The following is a 10,433-nucleotide window of genomic DNA, read 5'->3' on the forward strand; positions in this document are numbered from 1 at the left end:
GGGTGCCGAGAGAGACACTCGAGTGGTTGGTGTTGGGGGCTGTCCTCTGTATGTGCCACGACTCGAGTAACAACCTTCTCCTCCAGTTCGGCTTGCTTTCAAGGATGGCCGTCACTTCGAAATTTATCTGGCGATCTAACGTCTCAGCATGTTCGGCGACTGCACTGCGTTCTTTGTAGAACTTCCGCACATTGTTGGCGTGTTGCTTCAGTCGCTGCGGTAGGTTTTTCGTCTCACCGATATATGACGAGGGGCACTCAGCGCACGGAATTTTTTAAACGACACCGGGGGCCCTGTCTATTGTTGGCTGGTCTTTCGGGCGGGGGAGGAGGCGGCCCAGCGTACACGAAGGCACGTGCGTGATCCTTCTTGAAGATCCGCGCCAACATCTCGCTTGTTCCCTGAACGTATGGAACCGTTACGCGTTTCGGGAACTGCCAATTAAGGTCGATTGGCGTTTTCGTATCCTCTGTTGCTCTGCGCGGCGGGTGGCTGCTTGAATGAAGTTTTTTGGGTATCCGTTTTTCTTAAGTCCGCAATTACGCGGGCCCAAGATTGGAGCGGGCACCGCTATGTGATGTGGCGACGTGCGCTCATTGCGCCATCTTCCTGGTAATACCAAAAACACCACAGCGGTTAGTAGCAGATACAAATAGCTTTCTGTTTAACCATGCGCTAACCACTGAGCCGGAATGGCTCAATGGTTAACGCCTCACTTTCATGACGCAGATATATGACATTTGATTCCGCGTGCCGGAGTGCTTTTTTTCTAGATTTTTTTCTTGCGTTGTCATGTATATGGATACGTATATATATACGGTGCATGACATTGACGCCGACGGCAAAACCCAGCCGAGAGTGTCCATATAATAAAAAAATCTTGAAGGGCAAAAAATACGGCTCATAGCAGGAAGACACTGAGCTGCCAGTACTTGATATCAATCATTTTGGTGGTTGCCACGACGCTGGAAGTGTTTCCAGCCATGAGGTTGACGGCCGGCCTTACACAGTTCAATACACTTTTCACTTAACATAGCCATGCTGAAGAATTCTTGTTTCATTAGCATTTTGCTTAAGGTTTGTTGGAATTCGTGAGCGTTATACTTATAATTTAATTCTGTATAGTGTGAGATTCATTAGCGATATTTTAACTAGACTCTTTGAAAAGCACGCGCAAATTTTGAAAAGCACGCGCAAACCATTTGCAGAATTGTTTGAACCTAGATTAGGCGTGGAATATTTGGACAGCCAGTTGACAGGAACATTCAGTGTGCCGCATAAATAAGTCGCCCAACTGCAGTGTGCTATGCACCTTTGATACGCTTTACTGGAGTGTGATGAGAAAATAAATTAGGCAAAGAGAAGTTTTTTTCCGACAAGTCACAGCAAAAGGTGCAGTGCTACTTGCGTTCGTTACGTTCTGAACTTCTTGTAAATGTTTCCTCCAAAGGAATCGGTACTAACGGCTACCTGTACTTGTGCGCTGATGAGTGGTGTTCGAGAAGTACCTGACAGAGAGAGCAACAGATTGTCAACTTCTAACAATGCACCGGAAATATCCGTCTGGGGTGAATTGAGGGCACTGGCATCACATATGGTCGATGCTCTCTGTTCTGCCGCAGACCGCTTGGTTCACCTAAAGGATCATTGTCCACACAAAAAACGTCGGACAAACAGGCACACGTGCCACTGCCGCTTACTGATGTTGAATGTCAGCGACGTTGTATTCATGCCCTATCAAGAGTAATCAGTGTATAGTTTCCAAGTTTCTGGCTTACGATTTTAACAACTGCAACCTCATAAATATTTCTGCCTGAAAAAAGCATTAGCGTACGCATGCCACTCGGCAGCCTGCACGATTCTTTCTTTTCGAAAGCTACTGCGTGAACACTCCAAGCGCCTTTTTGCCATCTATTATAGGGAGAATATCAATACTGTGAATTTTCACTCTTGAAGCGCGTACTATTCCTTCTAACCTCACTATGACATCTAAACTGCGTCACAGTTACACAGTGCCAATTTTATGTTTACAATGTATGAGAAGTCAAGCAAAAACGCGTTCTCATTCCTGGAGCGTGAGGAATTATGACCTTTTAAAAGTAGCTGCCTATACAGCGCGCCATGGAAACGTTACTCCCCTATTTCTCGCGGCGCAGGAAATGTCGTATAAAATGTTCTTCCAACCATTCCATTTCCTTTCAGTGCCAGCGAACTCACTTTCTGACAATGCTGCTACTATTGCAGCTATTTATTAGACTTAGGGTAATTTCTTTCAGTTTAGATGCCATTTTTAGTGTATATGTCGAAGTTTAAAGTACTCAGTGAAATTTGATATAAGATATAGCTTTATTATACGTGGTCATGTGCATACTTTTCATTGCAGTGCATAAATTTACAATGCTTTTACCGACGTCCTTCCCCCAGTAGAAAACTTCCAGAAACTCAACGATTAGGAAAATTTGTGATGTGAGAAAACTTTTTAATATATGAAAGTAGACTTGCTTGCACTGTGAGAAAAATGAGGAAATAAAATGCCTCTAAATAGTAACAAAACTTTTTAAAACAGCATAACACGCTCTTTAATTTTCTTCGAGTGCTCATAATTGAAATATTTGTACTGGATCAATTTAATGACTGCAGAGCAGAGACTGATTTGAGATAATATGATAGATTGTGACCTCCGTAAATCAAGACAGGTAAGTATGCCTTCAGGATTCAAATTTATTGAATAGCTTAGCCCTAGAAGTTGTCTAAAGAAACTACGATGCCCCCCTCTGAATCTTTGATGCTCTAGAAACATAAAAATATACGTCTTTTAGCGCGTTGTATACGTGAATATGAAGCAATGTGAAGGTACAACTATTGCAAAATGAAAGCAACACTTGTTTATTTACAAAGACAGCTTACAAGGTGACATATGTTAAGGACAAGACTGATTTGTTTAACATAATTTTAGCACCCCTAAAACGGTCCACTAGACATATACACAACTCCTCTCTTTCACCAACATTTGCCAAAACCAAATATCACACGAACAATTTTTTTTTCGCACACCTTGAGAGAATAAAATTCCTTTCCTCTTCATGTCACGCAATCTTGGAACTTTACAAAATAGTTAGAAAACTGTTTATGAAAATTCAGTGTATATTTTAGCAGTGTTTCACAGTTTTATTGATATTCTGTCTTGTCTTGATATTCTGCGCAGTGCCCTGCTATTGTGGGAACACTTTTTAATTTTTGCGTATGTTTTCATCTGTGTCAATAGTTGAGCAATGCAACCATTACGTACTTTTATGTCTTATAGTATTAGGCGTTTAGTGATGTCTTATACCATAAGCTGTATAACTTTCATATACAATTTGTTTTTGCATAGTAAGTGTCTTGGCAATACTTTTTCATTGTAATGCACTTCTGGCATTGGCCAGAGTTTTAGCCTGAAGTATCGACGAATAAAAAAATGGTTATAAATAACAAAAGCAGTGGTAATAAAGGTATTGGTGCTGCAAATATTCTGAAGTACTGTTTGTTTGCAGTCGTTGAAGGAATGTATTTGGTCGCCTTAATTTTTTATGCTCAATTTATATTGAAAGTAACATCACGTGACCACACAGTTTGAACGCCATAAAAAGTTCGCAATGGACAAGAGAGTTCTGCAACCTAATACAGCAACACTGTCGGACGTTCTGTTGTAACACATGTATGTACGAAGTAGCGCGACGGGTTGCACACGGGAAGCTGCTTATACGTAATTATACGTCCGGTAAAGGACCTGTTCGTCATGCAGAAAAACACACATTCCATTTTTTAAGCACAGCGCCAACGTTTTGTCTAGGACTCATCTCCGTGACCAGGGCATTTAGTGCGGAAGTAAAGACGGGCCAAGGTCTGGAAGCATGGTATCAAATATCTAGAATGTTGACAAGAAAAGTAATGACAAAACGACGGCAAACCCCACAAGAAGAATTAGGAGGAATTGAAACTGCGGAATCGTCCACGGGAACAGCATAACAAATGTTATCGAAGTTTTATTTAGATCGATTAGCTAAGTGATAATATGCTTGCGGGTGTTCAATAATTATGCATGCTTCAAGACAAATTCAAATGGTAAGGAAACTCATTACGAAAAATGAACGAAGTACAAAGACGAGTCGTGTGCTGACGTCGACGAAGACAGTGTGCGTGCTACCGTGCTATTTGCTCTTTTAACCAATCTCTGCATGCAGGAACAGCGCGACGAAAGATGGCGGGCGCGTTTCCTCTCCACTTCAGCAGCAATCGTTGACTGACCTCACACGCTTTCAGTAGCAGAAAGAACATACGACGCGTGAGGTGGATGCTATCACTTTGGACTTTATACGGAACATTACGGCTAGGACAGAAGCGCGTGCGCTGTTTTCGTGCTGTTTTCATATGAACGCGATAGGAATATTCCACATGGAGCGGCCATTGTTTTCGGCAATAAACATTTTCCGCAGTACTTGGGTTATACGGAACCAAAATGCGTGCTTTCTACCGCGCCCATAGTGTTTATGTTTGCTGAAAGTGTTGACTGTCTTGCTGAAATAAATAATTGTTTATTAATAATAGTGGCGGAAAGTCTTACGTACAATAGTTTTTGTTCTTTTTACCAGAATTCTTTCCTTTTGTTCCTGTTTTATAGGCAGCACCACCTTTTCAGCGCTGTTGTTATCAAAAGAAACATGACGTTCGTGATCTGAATGGGTTAGTGTATGGCCGTGAGAGCACTGTTTAGCTCTCCAAGAAAAACAAACTCGTATTAAGACCAAGGATAGTTTTAGGGGCGAAGCTTTTTATTGCGGCACCTGTTCATCCCTCATAGCCGTCGTAGTATGTAACAAGTATAACATTTTGACCTCCAAGGCGGTGCCGGTGAGGGATTTCTTCTGTGTGTTGTTAAACACTAAAAAATAGTGCTAAATGTACGTGCCAATGGCTGCTAATCGGAAATGAGAGACAGAAGCATTCGGCTTTTAGTTAGCGCACATGCTGCGATCCGCATTAGCAGCCATTGGCATGTACAATGAGCACTATCTGACAAGAAAGGGTTGCTACATTATACTCGCTGGGTGTAGCCTCCTTGGTTTTAGAAAGGTTTAGGGAGCGTTGAGCCGCAGTGCCATGAGTACAATGAACTAGTATATACCAAGAATGAACTCGAGGTGATTAAAGGTGTGAAGTAGATACAAAGCGCAAGCCGTAAGAAAGTAAAAGCCGAATTCTCCTGTCTCTCATTTCCCATTAGCAGCCATTGGCATGCACATTGAGCGCTATCTGACAGGAAAAGGCTGCTACGCTATACTCACTGGGCGTAACCTCCTTGGTTTTAGAAAGGTGGTTTAGCGAGCGTTGGGCTGCAGTGCCATAAATACAGTGAACTAGTATATACCATGAACTCGTGGTGGTTAAAGGTGGGAAGTAGACCCGAAGCGCAAGCCGTAAGAAAGTGTGTGTGTACCACTTCTCGTTTAGTGCTTGGAATGTCCGGTGGATGGCAGTGCTTCTATATGGGGAATATATGAGAAAAGATGCGAGATGGTGGTACTTATAGTGTTGAATAGTTGGACGAACGGACACACAGACAGACGCATGGATGGACGAATGAATGAACGCAGGGGTGGATGCATGGACGAACGCAGAGACGGACGTACGGACGGGCGGATGGACGCATGGACGTTCACACAGACGGACGCATAGACGGACGGAAGCAAGAACGAAAGGGCGGACGAATGCTTCGCCCTACTCTCCATCATGCACTCCGTGGCTATGCTGCCAATATTTTTTTAATCCCCTTTGGTAATGACCCTGAAATGTTCACTAAACAATGAAAACGTCTCGGCCATTCGCACTTTTTGTGTTTTCAATAGTTTTTAAAACTAGTTAACGATGCGAGTGAGCAAGCAAAACAAAAATTAGCTGCGAGCTGCTGTACTACTTGCGGAGCAACACGACAGTGGGGAAATCCCGCTTGTATAGCCATTGCTCCAACGTCGAGAAAAGTTGTCACCGAGCATAGTAACATCCTGATACCCCAAATGTGTCACCAAATGGCAACACAAGCATGGCGTGTCGTCAATCGCGTGCCATCAAAGGTGCAGCAGAATTTCGGTGGCGCTGCAAATAAACATTGTCACAGAATCCCAACACCAAGACGAGCTTGCAGCACTTTATTCTAGGCCTTTATTATCCCTACTGAAATAAATGTTACATAAAAACCTACTTCAATGCATGATTTTGGAATAGGTCGTTTCGTGGAAAAAGAAGAAAATCGGCACACTGATTAGAAGGCAATAATTTCAATATATGCTCGTTATTTAAGTTACAAGACGATTAGTTTTGAAAGAATACTTTGAAGTAGGAGTGTGCCCAATGCGATAAACGTTCTTTTCTCGCAAAGCACAATGTATGGAAATAAAGCATTGCATGCACTCGGAAATATATTTAGGAAGAAATATACAGAGAGCTACGCATAATACATATGAATGTGTACACCTGTTACTGACATATGGACACCTGCTACCCAAATTGATTAGGAAAACACGCCGTACCATTCAACTATTAGATGGAAAACATTAAGCTGAACCTTGTGGCCTAATGATCATAACGATGACTTTTGACATACCTAACGATAATTTTTGAATATTTTAAACATGTACACGATGGTTATGTAATTACCTTGTTATCGGGCGATTTCGCGTGTCAACACAATGATACTTCGTAGTTGCGGCCTTGTGACAGTCTAATGCAACATTGCTTACGTGATACTCTATTGGAAATTTTTATGTGGTTGCACTTGACAAGTTTATTAAGCTGAGGTTGAAGGTGAAGCAGCGCTGTATAAAAGCTTAAGAAAATATCGACTGCTTGGAGTGTGAGAACTTAAGACGTCCACAGGCATACCTAGGCACAAGAAACAGTGTAGTGAAGCATTAATTATAAAACATTTCTATAGACGAAAGCGTGCCATCAGGCCTTTTAGGCGTTATGAGAAGGAACTGAACTATCCTTCAATAAATGCGATTGTTATGCGCTATTTCAAAAATATTTATACACTGAGGTGTAGAACTGTTTATTTAAATTTTCTATAAAGTCCTTTTGTTTGGTGTTTGAGGATGTAATGTATTTTCCAGTAGCAAGACGACAAAAGATCGAAGCTTGCACTATACCTGGAAAGACTTAAAACCGCAAAACTGGATCATTCTAGAGACTACTGTGTTTCCCTCGATAGTTTTTCTAGATCTTATTTCTCTTTATCCTCTAGATCTTAACGCGTCGCCTTAGCTCTCTTAGCTTTCTAGATCTTAACGCGTCGCCTTGCGTTCAACAACTTATCACCTCCGAGACGGGCACGGAGGGCGCGCGCGCTACGTTCTCCAAGATAAAAGCCAGATAGCACTCAAGTCTCATATGTGACTTGACTTGATGCGCTCGTTCACCTCCGCTGCACGCTCGAGGCATTCTAACGCAGCGCCTCCAGAATGCTACTCACCGATTTTCTTGTGCAGAACATCAAATAAGCGTTTTGTTTACCCTCTCCAAAGTCAAGACTATCGCCTTTCGACGGCATTTGCAGTGTAACATACAGAGGGGGGCCAATTTTTTAAGTTTCATTTGCACAAGTACGAACGCTGAATTTTTAGCAACATTGGTGGGCGCTGTGAATGGGGTTGGCCGTTTGGGTTATCGGCTGGTGCCGTTTAGAGTACCAGGTACCAATAAGGGTGGACAAGCAGACAAATGCACCGATATATAGACATACATACATACATACATACATACATACATACTTACAGACAGACAGACAGACAGACAGACAGACAGACAGACAGACAGACAGAGAGACAGACAGACAGACAGACAGGTAAACAGACACACAACTTTATCGAGGTCCCGATGGACTGGCCAGAAAGGACCCACTGGGGCTCTCGGCTAGCCGGTGGCTGCGCCCATGTAAAAATCGGGAGGCCATCTATCTACGCTTTTTCACGGGCCCTCTGGACAGCCGTTGGCTGGAGTTTTAGTGCAGTGCTTGCGATGGCGTTTTGAAGTCCTGTTCACAGGTGCATGGCGTGTCCCGTAACTTGGAACGTTGCCAGAGCATATGCGCTAGAGTGCTAAATGCCTCTCCGCAATCTATTTTTATATATTTCATTCAGTGCGTTTTAGGCTACATTAACGAATTAATTTAAGCCCAAATGATCTGTTCTGATCTATAAGAGCCAAACGAAAATTTTATTCATGGCTTCTCTGGCAACTGATTGGATCATCAGAAAGCAGTTGCATATGGGAATGACGGAGGCGCCGAAGGGCCTTGACCTTGCACTCAGTACCTGCCTCTTAGGAAGGAAACTGTGACTGGAGGTAAGCTGTTGAGCTATTATTTAGGGGGGGGGGGTGTGGACAGGCATGTGTGCACCCCCCCCCCTTAATGATGCCCTTTTTACGGTGTCAGAAGTTAGGCCTGTTCTGTTTAATCTTAATGGTAGATCCCCTGCTGCTCCGGACAGGATCAGAAATAGGCTCCTATGTAACCTTGAAGATAAGGTCATTGAGTTTCGTACAACAGTGATTAATCACGTGTGGGTCACTGGGCAAGTCCCAATCGAGTGGCGCACTGCCACGGTTATCGTAACCCTAAGACAGGTAAGCTTCCTCATGTAGACAACCTGTGTCCGATTTCACTAACGTCGTGTCTGGCCAAGGTTGCAGAACATGCTATTCAGAATCGGGTCACAGAGTAAGTAGAATAACATGAGCTCTTGAGACACAATCTCGTATGGTTCTGGCGAGCGCTCTCCACCCAGGATACCCTTCTGCCCGTTCAGCGGGCTATTCTGGATAATTATTTATACGCGTGAAGTCAAGGGTATCTTGGCGTTGGGCCTTGCTAAAGCGTTTGATACGGTTGCTCATGAACACATTTTGAGAAAATCATATTGTATGAGTGCGCTTTATCAATTCTCGCAATATTCCTTTGCGGCGCGGAGAGCACGTCACAGGTTTGGCTCAGTTTTGAGTGATGATTATGATTTGGAGAGACTTGGCCACGCGGCAAGGATAGGTGTTGTCCCCGTGCTCTTCAATATTGCTCTACACAAGCTGTCGGAACTGCCAGCGGGAGTGCCTGGCTTTGGGCATGCTATTTATGCAGACGATAATACCGTGTGGTGTAAGGGTAGCTCTCTGGTCACGCTTGAAGAGTTCCTGCAGGAGGCACTGGATGTCACGAAACGCTTTCTTGAGGGTACGGGCCCCGCGCTTTCCCCGAAGAAGTCGCAGCTTTCACTCTTTCGGAAGGCGGGCCAGAGTATGCCTTTGGATTCCTCACTGGTGAAGCTGTGGTCTCGAAAAGGAGCAGTATATAGCTATAGGTACAAGAGTGGATTCCATGCAGATCCTGGGTCCGTGAACTGACGCACGAGGCTCTAACGGAGGCGCCATTGAGCGACTAGGGGGGGGGGGGAGGTCAGGCAAACAAGATCTTGCGGCTAATTTCTCGGATTATAAATAAGCGTGGTGGTTTGAGAGAGGATCTACTCCTACGAGTTTTTTGATGAGTTATTTATTGGTCAGATTAATTACACAAGTAGATATTTGCAATAGACTGGGACAGAAAAGAAAAGGGTTAATGAGCTCACCAGGGTTGGGTTCGAGAGGATTCTGGGAATTTCAGAGCAACAACACGGTTGATGAGTTAATTGAAGGGGACTTTGCGGCTCAGGTGGCACGTCTGTTCAACACTAAGGCTGGTTTGAGGATTTTGAATGACGCTGGCATTGCGGCTTCTAGGGTAGCGGTGTTTAAAGGAGTGAAGTTAACACGCGACGAGTGGGATGATATCTCGGTGAATCCTATTCCGCGCAACGTTTAACCGGTTCACCTTGCAGGCCACGATGTGGCTCGAGCTCTGGTTATTCTTCGAAAAGTACGTAGTGATACTAAAGCGGTGCTTTTTGTGGACGCTGCGCTGTACAATACGTGGTGGGACATTATGGTGTCAGTCTTCGACGGTAAAAGGCAGCTGGCGTTCCGAGCCTCGGTCGGTACAGACCAGGTGACAGTTGTGAAGGAGGTCGCCATTGCGTTAGCTCTTCAGGCAGCAGTGGAGCCTTGTAGAATTTACTCGGAGTCAAGATCGGCCGTTCGGACCTCCTCAGGAGGTTTGATTTAGCAGCAGGCGGCTAGACTCATTTGGAGTGGTCGCAGACAGGCGAGATGGGTTGGTGGTCATAATGTTTTTTTTTTCGTTTCCAGCGCACGTTGAGGGCATTATTTGGGTCAATTCGAATGCTAGCGCTCACACCCATGCACGTAAACACACGGACTGTGTTGGGGATGGTGACGCGTCTGGAGGGGGTGCGGGCATCGACCTCAAAAAAGATCTTTTCACGATGTTGCATGAGATTACGTCTAGC

The sequence above is a fragment of the Rhipicephalus microplus genome, chromosome 7, assembly GCF_043290135.1.
Source record: "Rhipicephalus microplus isolate Deutch F79 chromosome 7, USDA_Rmic, whole genome shotgun sequence".
Lineage (NCBI taxonomy): Eukaryota > Metazoa > Arthropoda > Arachnida > Ixodida > Ixodidae > Rhipicephalus > Rhipicephalus microplus.